At 42.6% G+C, this 17,548-nt stretch overlaps 1 protein-coding gene across 1 annotated transcript in view; it reads right to left on the bottom strand.

The window, feature by feature from the left end:
- The window catches only part of LOC307224011 (uncharacterized protein), a 396,785-nt gene that overhangs the window by 152,013 nt on the left and 227,224 nt on the right, over positions 1-17,548 (bottom strand). The gene's annotated exons all lie outside the window — the stretch shown is intronic.

The following is a 17,548-nucleotide window of genomic DNA, read 5'->3' as shown; positions in this document are numbered from 1 at the left end:
GTAGCCAGGGCTGCTGCAACAAACAGCTGTGCAAGCCTTTGGGAGGCAGAGATGCAAGAGGGCATCAGAGAAGAGGGAAGGAAAGAGGAACAGAGGCCAATGTTGCCGTTGGCACCCCTGACCATCATTCAAGGCACCCCAGGGTGCCACAGCACACTGGTTGTAAACCACTGGCCTAGGCAATGAAACTGATAGGGAGCCTGCCTGGTCATGGTCACTCTTTAGTACTCTGCACATCCACCAGTCACTGGTAAGTGTGTCCTGCCACTGCCTCCACTCCTCTTGATAGATGCAAGCCACTGAGCTAGACAGCCAGCTCAGCTGGGGAAGCAACGCTTCCTCATGACTTGCCTCTTGCCCATCCGACCACCTGCCAACTCCAGACCATGGTTGCAGCAATCATCCTTGAGAATGTTTCTTCCAATAAAGTGGGTAGGAAGTTTCTACATTCTAAATCCCTTGATACATGCATGTGATTTGGCAGGACAATGTGTTTTAAACCTACTTTCTTGCTCTGCGTCCAGTTGTTATTTCCAGTTTTCCATTTGTGGCACAGTTATAGTCTGAACCACAGTGTGATCCCAGGAGTATGTGTGTGTGATATCATGTATGAACGTTTTGCTAGGTGGCGAGAGACTTTTAAGCATGTTGTGGCTCGGTACTTTAGATGAGAGCTTTTTCTGTGAGCTCCACTCTCCGGTGGATCCACTTCTGGGTACACCCCTGTATCCTATCCAGGTACCAGAATTCATTATACTAATGCAATTTTTCTCCGCTCAAGGAATATAAGTTGCAGTATCATAGAATTTTAGAGTTGGAAGGATCCCTGAGGGCCACGCAGGAATGTTTTGCCGAATGAGGGGCTCAAACCCACAACCCAAAGATTAAAAGTCTTGTGCTCTACCAACTGAGCTATCCCCCATCTTTCACCTTCATCATCTGTCTCTTCCCCCACTCCACCCACCCTGTATATTAGATTTGTTTCTTTCTTCCCTTCCTCTAAATTTTTTTCTCTCCTTCTGTTTCCTCCACTTCTTTCATGGTTATTCTCTCAGCAACTGTCTGCAGTTTTACATGGAGGCTTCAGTCACATTTTGGGGAACTATAGTTACGATACTAACCTGCACACAAGGCAAATCCTTTTTCTAAAGTACCAATTTGCCTCCTTTGGCTACCTCACAGCTATTTCATCTAAAGTTGTATTTCTCAGCTTCCCGTTTTGATTAGGATCTAGTTAATTAGAAAGGTACTTTTAAAGGTTGTATTTATTCAGGAAATTATTGTAGCTAGTGACTCAGAAGAGATAACAACGTATGCCTGAATGTGGCATATTAAACAACAGCAAATTCCAGTCTTCAGCAGCTAGAAGATAATGGTTTGAGAAAAAGGATGGTGGAGATGACACACTGCCTCTGTGGCATGTTTTCTTATTTTTTAAGATGGAAAGCAAAATTATAGGCAAGTTAAAATATATGTTATTTTGTGAAACTGGCTGTGTATGATTACTGTGCACTGATTTATTTGTTTTTTTAAAGAAACTTGTGTGGTATATTTTATTTATTTCTACAAAACATATTTTTTTTTCCCGTAAGCAGATGCTGTCACTATATTGCACATTTTGAATATTTATATATATATAATAAACTCTATTCTCCTATTTGGATTATGGTTTTATTTAGCCCTTAGAAGAATGAAGCACAATGAAGATCTTTCTATTCAACAAGAATCCCTGCAGATACCACCCAATTCCCATAATCCCTAACCATTCCTAATTCCTCCAACGATCTTTGTCCACTGACACTGCAAACCCTTAGGGTGATAATTCAGCTCGGTATTACTGTGAACCAACTGAAATTAACTTAGTCATGTTAATTGATTTCAGTAGGTCTCCTCTCAATAAAACTTAGTTGAATACCACTTCATATTTTTGCATTACAACCCTATTCCAGATGGCACCAACCCTCAGATTTCTTTTAAGTAGAGTTCACATTTAGCAAAACCCAAAATGCATGTCTACACCGATCTAAACCAGTTTACCTGTCATTCCTCCTCCCACTGGGAAAATGTCATTCTCGACGGCTGAAGGTGAGGGTAGAACTCCCAGCTCATCAAAAACCAATGGACAGGATTCTTTGGCGAGAACCTCAACTAGTGAAACTAGCAAAAGTCCAACAAATGCTTATATCCTGGATATGACATGAGACTCCCTTTAAACTTCATAACCATTTCTAGCCACATGGATCATATGCAAAAATGAATTACTCCACGGTTGATTTCAGCATTAATATCAATTGGTGTTGTAGTGGTTCAGGGTATGAATTTGACCACTTCATAACGCTCGGTCAAATCCTTAACCAGGCACCATCGCTGCAGGTTCATTTTGGATTGTAATAAGAGGTGTAGAATAATTCCCTGGGCATCCTTTGCAACACTTTTATCAACAGCCTCTCGACTGGCTGGTGGGTTTTTTTAGCAGAAGCAGAGCAGGAGATCTAGAGGCCCAAACAGCTTCCTTATTCCCTTCTGCGTGGAACATTGTGAGTTCCAGCAGTCCTGAGGGATACGTCTTCCATATTGTGCTCAAGGAGCATATGTTGTGAATGTTTCCCGCACACAGTATTCTTGGTCCCAGACAAGGTGTTCTCATGCAGGTTCCTCTAGTGACACTTCCCAACCTACCATGAACAGCTTGCTGTTTTGTGCCCGAGTAAGTAAGCCTAAGACTACAGCCTTACGGGCTACTGGAAAAGAAAAGGAAAGGTAACCTTCCCTGTGACTAATGCTTTGCATCTCCCATGAACCAAACTGATCAAAGCTCTTATGCAAAATGGTGTTCTCTGCAAATGGCCGGGTATTAGACATAACCTGCTTGGCAGAACAGCAGAACGTGATGCCTCATGTTCAGTATCTGCCTCCAGTGATGAAAATGTGGATAATGGAAATCAAACAAGCCTTAAGTCAGATACCAGGCTTGGGAGGATCACTATGCTAAAAATATTTCCATCTGGATGCAGGTATTGAAAATCACCTGCATGGCACCTAGCATTTCAAAGAATGAAGCTATGTGCAAATAATACCAAGCAAACAGCAGTTGGTAACTTTGCAACAGATAGGAGCCAAGCCCCATGCCACACGAGGTTGGAAAGGGAAAAGGGACAGTCTTGTGTTTTGAATCTGTAATGTCAAAACCAAATAGCTTTTGAGGCATCAGTTCAACTTTCATTTCTCTTCAGATGCCAGCACCAATTACTGCATGTGCTGGTTCCTGTTCTCACATTCTTGGAGCATTTTAAAGGTTTCTGGATGGGAGGGGGGCAGGGAACAGACACACACTACTGCCCACCAACAGCAATATCTTAGGGAATTTTCTGTACTGGATCAGCTTCTGTGAACTTTGATAATGTCAATAAGCTATAAAGTATGTCGTAAAAGTCTGCAGAGAAAAGATACCCCTTGGCGAATGAGAATTCTGAGGGGCTGGAAATCAACAGTAAACCCCTCTTCCTGGTACAAAGAATGAACCTGTAGCTCTCACTACTTCCAACAAGGCCAGAGCAATTCTTTTTCTAGAAAAATAGCACTGCTTTTAAATGTGTTTTTATTGTTTTATCACTTTGTAGTTTGCCACCCTGGGCTCCTTCAGGAGAAAGGGCAGGATTTAAATCACATAAATGAATAAAATTTCAAAGTCAATCCTATTTCATTTTTCAAAAAGTAGAGCCTACTTTAACTGTTGGGTCTCCATTCCAGTTCTTTTGTATAATGGCAGCCTTGCCCCAAAAATATGCAGTGCAATCCCTTAGGAATGCAAAGGAAAATGAATGCGTTGTGTTCAAAATACCCCGTTATCATTTGCTTAATTCAGGGATAATTCAGAATCTCACCAGTTGCTGTTGGACTCTCAACATCCCCAACCATTGAGCAGGCCAATGGACGGATGTTATTTCATGTCCCAGAGCCAAACATTTACATGCTTAAAAAAAAGTTTTTAAGAAAAATAATAATATAGTGGTACCTCGGGTTAAGTACTTAATTCGTTTCGGAGGTCCGTACTTAACCTGAAACTGTTCTTAACCTGAAGCACCACTTTACCTAATGGGGCCTCCCGCTGCTGCCGCACCGCCGGAGAACGATTTCTGTTCTCATCTTGAAGCAAAGTTCTTAACCTGAAACACTATTTCTGGGTTAGCGGAGTCTGTAACCTGAAGCGTATGTAACCTGAAGCGTATGTAACATGAGGTACCACTGTATATAGATCACTAGATTTCCTCATGATTTCCTTTCAACATTAAGCTTGCAATCCTATACACACTTACCTGGGAGCAACCCCCTTTGGACTCAGTGAGACTTGCCTTTGAGTAGACATGCACAGGTTTGCTTTGAATCTTAAAGATGACGGTACTCATACCTGCTTATTTTCTTCTTAGTCTAGAGGGAGCTGTTCTGAGAAGTTTTTTAAAAAAGAAAAAAGCAGCGCTGTCAAGTAAAATCACATTTTTGGAGAGCCATTAAATGTGCTTGAGCTTGGTGATGCATACTTTATACTTGGCGGAGGACACTACATGCTAAAAAAATACACAGTATTCCCTCATAATTAACAATATCTCTCCAGATGCTTTTCCAGCCACTGTTCAATGTGCCATTTTCTTGACAGTGAGATCTTCAGTGGAGTCTTGTGGAGCAGTGTTGATGGATAGGTAGCATTTCTGAACTGAGGAAGGTCTGGAGATAATTTCTTTGAACTTTGAGAAAGTCATGCATATAGCAACACGTTAACATGCATTACATTCCCATCAGATATACTTTCCTTCCATATTGTTGATCTGGCACAGCTGCCAAGAGGGTTTGCTTTTTTTAGTCAAGATGAGAAGAAGAAGGAAGAGATGGTTAAGAATCTGTAAAAGGGACGGTGAGGAAAGAACCAAATGTAAGTAGAAAAGCAGGGCAGAGGTTAGGTATATATATATACTCTGTGTGTGTGTGTGTGTGGTGTGTGTGCCTTATTTAAACCATGTCCTACATACACCTTAAGACAGCATTTCGGGCCTTAGCCTCAAAACACCCTCACAAATGCCCTTGGTCATGCACTCCCCAAAGCAGCAATCATCTAAATAGAACTTCCTTCTAGCTGTGAACTCCTCCTCTGCTCAGTTCCTTGTTCAGCCTCCAATGAAGGTTTCACACAAAGCAACTGTTGTACTTGGTCATCTGAAGGGCACTGCCAAGTTCATAAAAGCAATTAGGCAACTCACCTTTGGAAGTTGTGACAATCAGATGGTGTATCTGCCATTATATACATTGGGAAACCCATTCCATTTGGGGAAGAAAGAAAGAGGAAAATAATTTTTGTTCATACCAGCTTGCACTCAGAGAAAAAAAGAAAGTCCAAGTTTGTTAAAATCACATTTAGTGGTGTGTTTTTTTAACGAACCAATTGTGTTATACGCTATAGTGAGAGAACTTGATATGGGTGTTTTTCTAATCACTGTTTTAATTTTAATACAATGTTCAGTGTCTCTCTTCATATTAAACATCTGTTGTAGATTGAAAATTGAATCCTAACTTTCCAAGCTTCAGCACACAGAGTCTCTTGGATCCTTTTAAAAGTTGTTCTTTTCCGGTGGTATCACATCGATCAGCTGTGTGACCACAAAATAAGTAAAATTAAACAGAATTTATTCTATGGGAAAACGACTCCTCTGAGAAAGCTCTTGCAGTGCAGAGAGCAGAGAATAATATTTCCATCTGTCCTGAAAACAATTGCAAATCTGACTTTGTGCTGGCAATTCCTTCACCCACCCTCTTTTAAAAATCACATCGAACTCTTGGAGTGCTTGAAACATCAAATCAAAATTTAAATTACACAGAGCCTTGCAATGCACAGTTTGGATAAAGATAGTTTCCTGTTGGCCGCATGAGATGATGAATCAAATGATACCCAAAGTCCCTACAATCCACATCAGATTCCTTCAGATGGGATGAGCAAAAATAAGATTTTTATCCAGGGCAGCTGTTGAAAACCATAAGTGAGAAAATGTCCCTGCTTTACTCAAACCACTGCTGTTGTTTCAAACCACCATTTTCCTCTATGTCTATCCATTCCTGCTTTATTCAAACTTCTGCGGTTTTATACCACCTCTTTCCACATGTCATTGTCCTGTCCTCCTTGCTCTCATGCCACAGCCACCAGTGTTGTGCAACCTACCTTCTCTTTTGCTCCCCTGACCCCACCATGATTTCATGCAAATCCAGGATTGTAATTTATTGTTGTCAGAGCTGCCTCTAGGTCCCAGCTCACAGAGGACCAACGCTAGGCTGTAGTAATGTACAAAAGTCTTTATTGAAGTTCAGTTTCCATTTCAAAGCCACAGCGTGCAGCCCTACGTCTTAAACCCTAGATCGGCGAAGTCCCGTCTGAGTCTCCTCCCCTATGACACCAGTTTAAGATCCTAGCCCTGCTCCACCTTTTACGCTGCTCTCTCCTCCTCTGGGTCCTCCTGCCCGCTGGGGCATTGCCCTTTCTGGACTCTTCCGACGCTGAGTCGCTTAGCTCCTCCACCTCCCTCCGGCGGGCTTTAGGACCCGGTTCCCAATCCTCATTCTCTGCTGTCCCGCGCTCCTGTACATTTGAACTTGCCTCTCGCGCCAACCCAGTGACCTTTCTCCTAACCGTTACACTACTTCGGTCACTGCTTCCCTCTTCCGGGACACTGGCCGGATCTGACCTCTCCTCCGTTGTCCGACTTTCTGATGGAGGCGGGGTCAGCCCTGCCTTATCTTCTCTCCCTGGTGGGGAATGCACTGGCCCCGATCCTTGGGACTCTTCCCCCCCACTCTGCTCTGGTGGGGACGCTGGTCCTGATTTCCAGCTACTGCTCTGGGAGTCCCTGCTGCCCCCTTGCTCCTGGGGCGTTCCCCTTGGGAACCCCCTACCCCTGGCCACTGGCGCCCCCTTCTGTGAATCTTCCGATTCGCTGGAGAGGCTCATGGAATCCCTCGGTCCACTGTCCTCTTCTCCTACGCTCCCCTCGGATTCTTCCCCTTCGCTCTCTATCTCCTCTCTTCCCTGTGCCTCTGCTCCTGAGCCCCTGACAATTGTTGTTTAGTCGTTTAGTCGTGTCCAACTCTTCGTGACCCCATGGACCAGAGCACGCCAGGCACTCCTGTCTTCCACTGCCTCCCGCAGTTTGGTCAAACTCATGCTGGTAGCTTCAAGAACACTATCCAACCATCTCATCCTCTGTCGCCCCCTTCTCCTTGTGCCCTCCATCTTTCCCAACATCAGGGTCTTTTCCAGGGAGTCTTCTCTTCTCATGAGGTGGCCAAAGCCTCAGCTTCACGATCTGTCCTTCCAGTGAGCAGGATTGTAATGGGAGAATACAAATCCTCCAATGGGGACTGTGAAATGACAGTCTTACATTTTTATGTATATAGGAAGGCATTATTATATTTGCTGAATGTGGTGACTATACCTGACTGCCTTTGTACTACACCTATAGCCCACAGTTGCCACTAGGATTATTGGTAAGTGAAGAGTGCAAAGGGTATAAATTATATTAAATGGTTGTAGTAGTTGTTGGCATCCGTCTGTATTGAGAGACAATAGAATGTATCTCTGGTGGTAAAGGCAGACTGCTGGAGAATCACAGCGCCTGCTGTGGCTGCAGAAACCAGTAACTTGTAACTACTGCCTCCTGCATTGTTTTGCTACATTGGCAGCACTGAAGTGACCTCATTGGAGTACAAGCCTGGGCAGTATGCATGGAGGCCCTGGGCTGCCCAGATAAAAAGCACACACCCCCTTGGCCTCACTGATGTGGTCCAAAGGAAAGCAGAGTAATATGTTTGACACCAGCTTGGCTGCAGGAGTTGCCAAAAGAAGATGTACAAGACCCCATTCAACCATCTTAGAGACTCCACTCCTGAGAGCTGTGTAGGGTTTACTCCTCCCAAAGATGTCCAGAAGTTTAGGTTCAAAGTTTTCCTTCTCCTAGATGGGCTACCTTCCCAGGTTGATGAGCCCCATTTGCTCTGGTAGCAGCATTACGGGTCTGAAAAGCATTTACCGGTAAGTGGAAGTTGGGCTTTGTTAATAAAGTAAATCAATAAATACCCCCCTTCCCTCCAGATACTCCAACTCCCATTAGCCCCGGCCAGTGTAGGCAATGGTCAGGGATGATGGGAGCTGTAGTCCGGCAGCTGACCATAGGTTCCCCATCCTTGGTCTAAAATACCATGTCCAAAGAGCCTTCCCACTTCTTAAGGTTATCATTGGAGGCCCTGCACAAAGTGCAGCCATTAGAATCCAAAGTGTTTTCAGCGGCGGCACTCCAATTTTAGAATAACCTTCCTAGGGATGCTCACCAGGCACCAACATCAATGAGGTAGTTATTTACTATTATTACTATTATTTAAGAGAGTTATGCTCTACCTTTCAGTGAAGCTTCCAGAGTGATTTACAGAAACCAGTTGGCATGTAGGTAGCAGGTTCAGAGTTTTTAAAAAAATAAAAATAAAAAAATGCCCAGGCTTTTAATGAATCGAGTTTTTAGTTCCTTTGTGTTTCAGAACGTTGGGCTTCGTCATGCTTCTGCTTTATTGATTCATAAAACAATAAAATGCAGTCTTTTCTTTTAAGCTCCCATGGACATTTTTAATTGAAAGGCATGACGTGAAGGCTTACAACAAATGCTGAAATGTTTTGCTTGGTTATTTTATATGTAGCTACAGCTGCAAAAATAGCCAATATTCATTTGGAGAAGAAGGGTTTATCTAGCTGTTTGTTCTTGTACACATAATTCACATCATTGTATATTTATTCTCTGTTGAATCCAAAGCAATCGAAGAGGGGATGTGAAATTTACACCCACAAGGATGCACACGTATCTTTTGATTAGTAAAAAATATGTTTACCCAAGCTCTTCAGCTGTTTTCAATATCTTATTATGCCCAAGGCAGAGGGTTAGCTGGAAACATAAATTGGATGTTGCAGATTGTATCATGACTTTTACTTTAGCCTTTAGCAGAGCAGCATAAAAGAAGAAAAAGCTGGAATCAGTGAACTGGAAAGAAGGCAAGAAATTTGAGCCACCATAAAGTCAAAACATGGTATATTTAATTAATAGGAGTTCTCAGTCGTTAACCAAGCTGGATGGAGCTTCTGTTGCTCTTTCATACAATCTCACATCTGTACCTAGGAAGAAGCTATTATAAATATCTTCCCAGCAGAGCTGAAAACAAAGATAAGGTGATAGCAGAAAAACTATTTGAAGCAAAAAAACACCACAGTGATTTACATTATCTGATGGCCTGGAGCTGGTATGTTACTATTCCAAAAACTCCCTGGAATTCTAATTTCACTGATAATGCCTTGAAAATATTGGAGATTTTGCAGATTATCCTAATGCATTCAAGTGTGTTGTGTCGTGCCATTTGGGATCAGCACAGCTCTAGAGTCCTAAAGAAATTAAACTCACTAGTTGATGGTATTTCCAGCTTTTTAGATCATGATTATCTACTACATACTTTGGAGAGTAGTTTGTCTGCCTGCTTGCCTGTTCTCTATGTTTTTGGATGCCTTCTGAGCTATCATCTACCAATCTGGCATGATGCTTCCCGAGGTGGAGTTAGTTTTGGTCTATATTTGGATGCCTTTGGATACCATTTTTAATTCAAGATGGTGGGATAAAATTCATCAAACTGCTTATTAGGACGCCTCTGGATATATTGTCATCCAAATTGGGGCGACAGTTCCCGAGATCAATGAGCAAGTTCTGGCTTATATTTGGACACTGTTGGATGATGTTTTGAATCCCAGTGGCAGGCTGTACCATTTCAAACTGTGCCAGTTTGAATGCCTCTGAAGATACTATTGCGCTATTTGGCATTATAGTTCCTGAGATCGAGGAGCAGGGTTTGACTTACACATGGAATCATATGGACACCATTTTGAAACAAGATAGCTGATCGAACCATACCAAAGTGCACCAATTTGGAAGCCTCTGAAGATATGGCTGCCCAATATGGTGTGATGGTTCCCAAAAGCAAGGAGAGCGTTTTGGTTTATGTTTGGATACCATTGGATGCCATTTTGAATCAAGATGGTGCACTGAACTGTTTAAAACTGGACTGATTTGCACACCTCTGAAGAGAACATTGCCCAATTTTGTACAGAGGTCTCTGAAATGGAGGACTGGGCTTTGCTCTATATTCGGATACTATCAGATGCCCTTCTGCATCAAGACTGTGAGCAGAGCTTTTCAAAACTGCCGCGCTTTTTACCAAATCTGGCATGAAAGTAATAGTGCTGTGCACCAAATCAACCAAAGCCCAAACCAAATCAAGCCAATCCGAGTCAAGTCAAGACAACCCCAGCTCACTCTGGTTTGGGCCACCTGGAGCATCTCCAGGGCTGTCAGAGGGTGTGCAGGATGAAGGAGAGGCAATCAGCCTCTGCAAAGAGCAGCCCAAGACTGTTTGCAAGAGGGCTTTTAAACAGCACCCACTGCACTTTGTATGTGCCTGCTCCCAGCAAGGGACTGCAAATGTGCATAGCCAAACTGTGTGGAGCTGAACTCTCTACTCACCAGCTGGAGAGCAGAGGGCATAGTCCTACTAGCTGCACACAAGAAATGTGTTGGTGAAGCAGATTTAAGCAGTATTGGAAAGGAAGCAGCTGAGATGGCAGTGGTCCAAGGTAAGTAGAGGAGACCTAACCCCTTGTTTTGTTTTGTTTTGTTTTGTTTTGTTTTGTTTTGTTTTGTTTTGTTTTGATTTCTGGGCAATGCCAGGCAGTTTCAGCTAGTGGGAATATAGCTGAAGACTAATTCTTGGTTTATATCTGTCCATTGATTACTTTCCCACTTAGAGATTTCTAAATAAATAAATAGCATTGTCTCCTTCTGAAGCTTCAGAGAGATTTGTAATGTCATGTGTTAGTAACCTGACTTTTTTTTATAACTTCCTCTATAGATAGGAAGCTGCTAGCATAGATCTAATTTGAAATGCTTTCTTCTTCAGACCATACATATTCCTTTTAATGACACAAACCCAATCTGAGCCGGCCAAGTAATAAATCCAGTTCTACTGAATCAAGCTTGTTACTGTCTATATCTAATGATAGCCAATGACTAATGGAGCCAGTGTTCAAAATCAAACAGGTCTTCATGCTTCACTTCAAACCTTTGATTTGCAGTTTGTGCTCTCTTAGTCATGTTAGAAATTTGACTAAAGGAATCGGGTGATGTAAGAGGCAGCATGACACAGAGAAATAATATTTAAATAAAAAGATTGTGACATTGTCCTGCACGTTTTCTTAAATATATATATAGCATTACCTCTTGGGGGCTTCAGATTTATACAGTGTTTTATACCCAGTGTCTATCTGGCCAAATCAGAGAAATATGTGTGCATCTGCGTTTTATCAAAAACTTTTTACCCAATTCCTTTTGCTAGTTCTTGTGGCCGTGGTCACAGATGCCACTACAAAGACAGAGCTCTGCTAGGACCTGCCCTTCCCCCTCACAACCAAAGCCACCTTAGCAAAATCCCCGAGTCCTGTGGAGGAGGAGGAAGAAGAAGAAGAAGAAGAAGAAGAAGAAGAAGAAGAAGAAGAAGAAGAAGAAGAAGAAGAAGAGTTTGGATTTGATATCTCGCCTTTCACTCCCTTTAAGGAGTCTCTAAGCGGCTAACATTCTCCTTTCCCTTCCTCCCCCACAACAAACACTCTGTGAGGTGAGTGGGGCTGAGAGACTTCAGAGAAGTATGACTGGCCCAAGGTCACCCAGCAGCTGCATGTGGAGGAGCGGAGACGCGAACCTGGTTCACCAGATTACGAGTCTACTGCTCTTAACCCCTACACCATACTGGCTCTCGCCCTAGGCCTTCATTACCACATTTCTTCCTCACATTACACAAGTTGAAAGAGGCACTGGGGAAACTTCAAGTACAAGAGAGGAGACTGAGAGTAAATATAATTTAGCCAACTCCGAAATAAAATTCTGATAAATACATGCAGCATTACAAAAGAAAATAAAAAAAAACAAGACCTTTGGGAGCATTCTGAGGAATGACTTGCGACTATTTTTTTAATGAGCAATTTTGTTTTTACAGCTATTGGCCTGAAGCTTGGAGCCTCTTGTGTTGTTGTGAATATTCTGAGTTATCGTCACTTAGCTGCTGTTGCTTTACATGTTCAGCAGAGTCTTTAAAAAGAAAGTTGAGATGTAGCCTATTGAAGAGTGTAAAAGAGGGCGGCATAACAAAGGCATTGCTGCTACAAAGACATGTGCATGTTTACAAAATGGAAAAGAAGGCAAGAACTCTTCCATTGTTCTGCAGATCCATTATTTATTGAACTATAAATTGTGTGTTCTTTGTTTGGTGTTTCTGCCTGCAGGAATTTTGATTTGATTTGACAATTGTGTAGAACAGTGAGAACAGCTGCCTGAAACCCCATTTGACTGGATTTTGTCTGAGCTTCTGCTTGTATGGCATTCTTTTTATTTTAGAACTGCAGGATTTCTGAGTCTCTAAGGAGTCTCTGTGTTCAGTTAAATACTTTAGGAATGAATTTGGGGAGAGTAAATTAACACTTGCTTATAATGTTGCCAAGTCATGATGGGGGCAGTTTTGCTTCTATTGGGCAAGCCTGCACAACTACAGCCCCACAAAGCAAATGCAACCAACCACCCTCCCCAGCCAAGGCCAGGCTCAGGGTGGCTAACAACCAATAATAAAAACAAGTTGAATGAATACAACTTAAAAACAACATTAAAATACAACATTAAAACATTAATGTAGCTTAATAAATAGTAACAACAACAACAACGACACTGGAATACCTTTTAAACAAAAACCATTTCATAAAAACATTGTAAAACAATATATAACAGTTTCATAATAACAGCAAGACAATCACATTAGTAACAATTTCATAAGGACACAGTAAACAATGGCAAATATAACATGCAATTCAGTTTTCATGCTATAAATATAACAAGACTACTTAAACAACATGCAGCAACCAATAGCAAAAATACGGTAATGAGGGTGCTTCACAGTTTCACCTAAGTCCTAGAAATGCCCCTGCCATGCTGTTGTTCACATCCCTCTCCTGTGGCAGCTTTCTATTGTTGCTATTTTGTTTGCTAAGATTATATAACACCCTTGCTCTCAAAGGAGCCCAGGGCAGCAAACACACAAATGAAAAAAACAACTGAAACATCTAAAAACAATTCCAGTGCAGATGGAGACTCTGCGTAAAAGGCTAACTAGAAGAAGACAGTCTTTGGTAGGTGACAAAAAGACAACAAAGACAGTGCCTGTCAAATATTTAATGGGAGGGAATTCTATATAGGTTTGGCATCCTCATTACACCCACATATGGCAAGCGTGAACAATCAGTTGGCTCTGACCGTGAGGAGAAGGAATGGGAGGAGTAGCTGTCTAAAGGTGTTCCTGGCAAATAGATTTCTGTCTCTCCAAACCTCGCAACCTGCTGCCCCAATATGGTTTCTTAGCTGGTTGCAAATGAGAACCACAAGCCAAAAGCTTTGCTTTATTTCCTCCTGTGCTCCTTTATAGAAATGTCAAGTTGTTACTTCAGAATGAGCTGCCCCTCTGCACCTGAAGCACACCGGCCTGCATCACCTCAGCAGGGGGCGGCTATTAATTGACCAGTACCCACTGCTTCTCCAAACCCAGCCTGTTCTGAAATCCAAACGTGTATTTTCCACACAAGGAAATCAAACATAATTCCCATATACAATGGCTGAGTACTTAAAAAGTAAAGAAGAAACAGATACCAGCATAGAAGAAGTTGCTAAATCCCCTGCAAATTTCAAGTCCATTGTCATCTGCACATCATTTTTCTAGCAATAATGAAGCTTTTCCTTCTGTCCCTTTTGTCCAGCACTCAGAAAATACAAAATCAATTGTATTCTCTCTTGAGCTAAACAATTCCTCCCAGCATGGTTCTGACAAATTCAAAGAATGTGTTTAAATTTTCTGCTGGAACCAAAAATCACTGGGTGAGATTAGTGCTGTTTTTCTAGAAAAAGGGGTGCCAGAGGTGACCACAAACATCTCCCTTGTTCTCTTAGAATGGCAGTGGCGCCTACCTGAGAGGTACCGAAACTGAGCTCCTGTGAGCTCCAGCTGGGAAAAAAAAGTCCTGGGTGAGATCCAAAATAGCATAAGCAGGCATCCACTTGCACAGCAGGACTTCTTCCTCTCCTTCCCTTTGCACATTTCCAACATTTGTTTGGGTAGTCTCCATTTATTTATTTGGCAAGTGTGGAGCAGAACAGTAGATAATATGACGTCTGAAACCACCATTGGAGCATATGATGGGAAGTATTAAACTTATAACATTCTGTGGATTAATAAAAGAAAAAAGGAGTCTAAGTGGGATTACTACTTCATTTACTCGAAGGCAAAATGGACTGCTTGGTCTCTAATATAATAGGATCCATCCTGTGTTGTCAAGGCTTCCTAAGAACCAGTTCAGGCAGGCTCCTTTTCATGACAAAGGAAACATTTGAGTCAAATGACTGAACCGAGTACATGATTGCTGCTTGTCAATAAGTCAGATCAAGAAAGGTGGAACATCTGTGACTAGAGGAGACAGCAAGGAATGAAGCACAAGGTTATTCTTAAATTGGTTCAGTGCATCTAAGGACACAGACTGTACGCTAGAAAATCCAAAACATGTTATTCTTTGTCATCACATCTCTTATGAAAAATCCATTGAATTTTTCTAATACTTTTTTCTGCTGGTAACAGCCAAGATGAGGAAGGTTACAGCTTGCTTCTTGTCATAGACTAATGTGACATTTGAAAAGGTTGAAAAGGAAAAGTACTTCTATTAAAGCATTCCACACCTGCTTAACTCACAATTTAGTTCTCAATGCATTGCAACCTACTTAGCAAGAGTGAGACATCCACAAGCACAGTTATTAGAGAGCAACAGACTTGGTCTTTGTCAACATGGTCCTGGCAAAAAAAATAAATGCATTTTTCTAATAAGCTGTCTCTTAAGGGGAAAACAGAGATTGGGGAGAACATTCATATTGCAGAAATTTGTCTACTCCTTGGTATACAACAAGTGACTGGGAAGATCATTAAGTGCTGTTGGCTCTGTGAGAACTTCTAATGGGAAAGATGCTGCAGAGCACTGCAGAGTTCTGAACAATGTTTGTCTGTCTTCAGGCCCCTCCCCAGCCGAAGTGGGTCCTCAGGCAAGGAGCATCTTTGGCGCTCCCCACATTTATTCCTCTTATGAATACTGGGTCATGTCTAGCATTTGTAAACGACTGAAGCACAATTTGTGTGCCTAGTTTATCCCTATCGTACAGCAATACAAATGCGCACTTCAATTTGCAAGCTTGCATTTATTCATGTAGCATGGCCATGAGTCCTGCTTTATAGAGGATGGTCTTCTGTTTGAAAGGATCTTCTCTTTGAAAGGTTGTCCAGTTCCAAGCCCAGTTTAAAGATACAAGAAGGGAAAGCAAGCATCTTGAAGCTGCATCTTGAAGTTGCCTAGCCAAGGTAGCAGCCGCAGAGACACACAGGCCACCGGTGAGATGTACTATATTTCTATTTGAATTATAGCAATCATCTCCAATTCTATACACAGAAATTACTGTACACAAGTCTGTGTCCTCTCGTTTTGTGTGTGTGACATACAGGTGGCAACCCTGCATCCATGCCATATGACTTGCCTGTGCCATTTGCTTCAGCTATTGAGTGGAGAAAAGTTCATACAAGTGCAGGTGGTCCTTCAAATAACCTGGTCCTGAGCTGTTTGGAGGTAACCAGCAGCACTTTAAACTGGGCCTGGAGATGCCCTGGCAACCCCGGCAACCCGTGCGGCTTGTCCAGAAGGAGTGTTATAGGTTCTGATCCCCTAGCCACCAGCTGAAACTTTTGAAAGACAGCTCCACACAACACACATTACAGCTGAGCCGAGGGGATGCTAGTGCTTGGCTTTGGGAAGGAAGTGTGTCTCCTTCCCAAAGCCTAGTTAGCACTTCCCCAGCTTTGGGAAGGGAGTGGGAGGGGGCTCTAGGACCCTACCAGAGCCTCACACCTCCTTCCCCAAACTGGGTGCCTCCTTACCTGCCTTTGGGAAGGCTGACCAAGGGCTGGGGGGCACTGTGTGAATTTTGGCTTCACACAGCATGCCATAGTACCCAAGTCTGCCCCTAATTACAGTAGCCTAGTCTAAATGCAGCCAGGGCATGAAGTGCTTTCTTAAGACAGGGAGGCAGTTAGCAGATCAGATGAAGCTGTCAAAAGGCATCCCTGGCAACCTTTATGGCCTTTAATATACTGGCTTCATTAATTTTTATTATATTAAGATACTCCTACAAATGATGCTAAAGCCACCTTTGAGTCTCCATTGTGCAGTTATGAGTACATTGGGATAAACTCTGGTAGAAAGCCTCTTTCTTTTTTGCAGTGGTGCAGTTAGGTAGTTTTAGACTGGTAGTTTTAGACGTGGGACATAATGGTCTCCACTCCCCCTTTTTAGATGGAAATGTGCATTATGTAACTTACTTCATAATCCTGTAAGCCGACACTTTTAGAGGCTTATTCTGTTGCATAGAATGCTGGACAGCTCCCGCCAAGTCCTGCCCTGATGGCATTACTGCTTTGAAGTCAAATATACACTTTGGCCAGGGTATGTATTATGTTTAAGCAGGCACCCACAAATACACTTGCTCGCTTGCCAGGAGTGAGTTTCTGAGCAGTACAGCCATACCTCAGGTTAAAATAGCTTCAGGTTAAATCTTTTCAGGTTGCGTCCCACGGCGACCCGGAAGTAACGGAATGGGTTACTTTTGGGTTTCGCTGCTCGCGCAGGTGCAGGTGCTCAAAATGTCATCACGTGCATGCACAGACGTGGCGAATCGCGACCCACGCATGCACAGATGCGGTGTGCATTCTGCTCAGGATGCGAACAGGGCTCCAGAATGGATCCCGTTCACATACAGAGGTACCACTGTATATATATATCCCCACTCTGCAGGTCTTAGTTCCACTGCACTTTTCAGACAGGTAAGAAACCAGAAGATACCTTACCATATCTTGCACAAATAAGAGACCATCCTGCTTTCCCCCCAAGCCCTCTGTACATGCACAGAGGATGCAGTGGAGGTGCCTACCAAAAATAGGGGCTGCTTAGCAAGCCAAGCAAATCCTGGCATTTGAGTGAAATGTGGGAATTGCAAAAACAATAGGCTACAGTTTATTTCGCTTCACCATCAACATTCCTTCAGAAATCTCCAGCTCTTTTTTGTTATGCTCTGTCTGTAGGACTCTGAGAAACCTGAACAGACTTTCAAAAGGGGATTTTGTGGCATGAATGCTAGCGATTAGCTGAAATTGGATGAGCTTGACATAAATCTCAATGGAGACACCTGGTCTGAAATACTCATTTGGGCAAAAAACTGCTCCTAATCGGATTGTGTGATACCTGCATAAATCATATACTAATCTCTCTTTATGCAGATGTTGCCATATACTAATCATGTTCAAGAAT

The sequence above is a fragment of the Podarcis cretensis genome, assembly GCF_951804945.1.
Source record: "Podarcis cretensis genome assembly, chromosome: 9".
Lineage (NCBI taxonomy): Eukaryota > Metazoa > Chordata > Lepidosauria > Squamata > Lacertidae > Podarcis > Podarcis cretensis.
The sequence above is the reverse complement of the archived record's forward strand: the minus strand, read 5'-3'. Positions and strand labels throughout refer to the sequence as shown.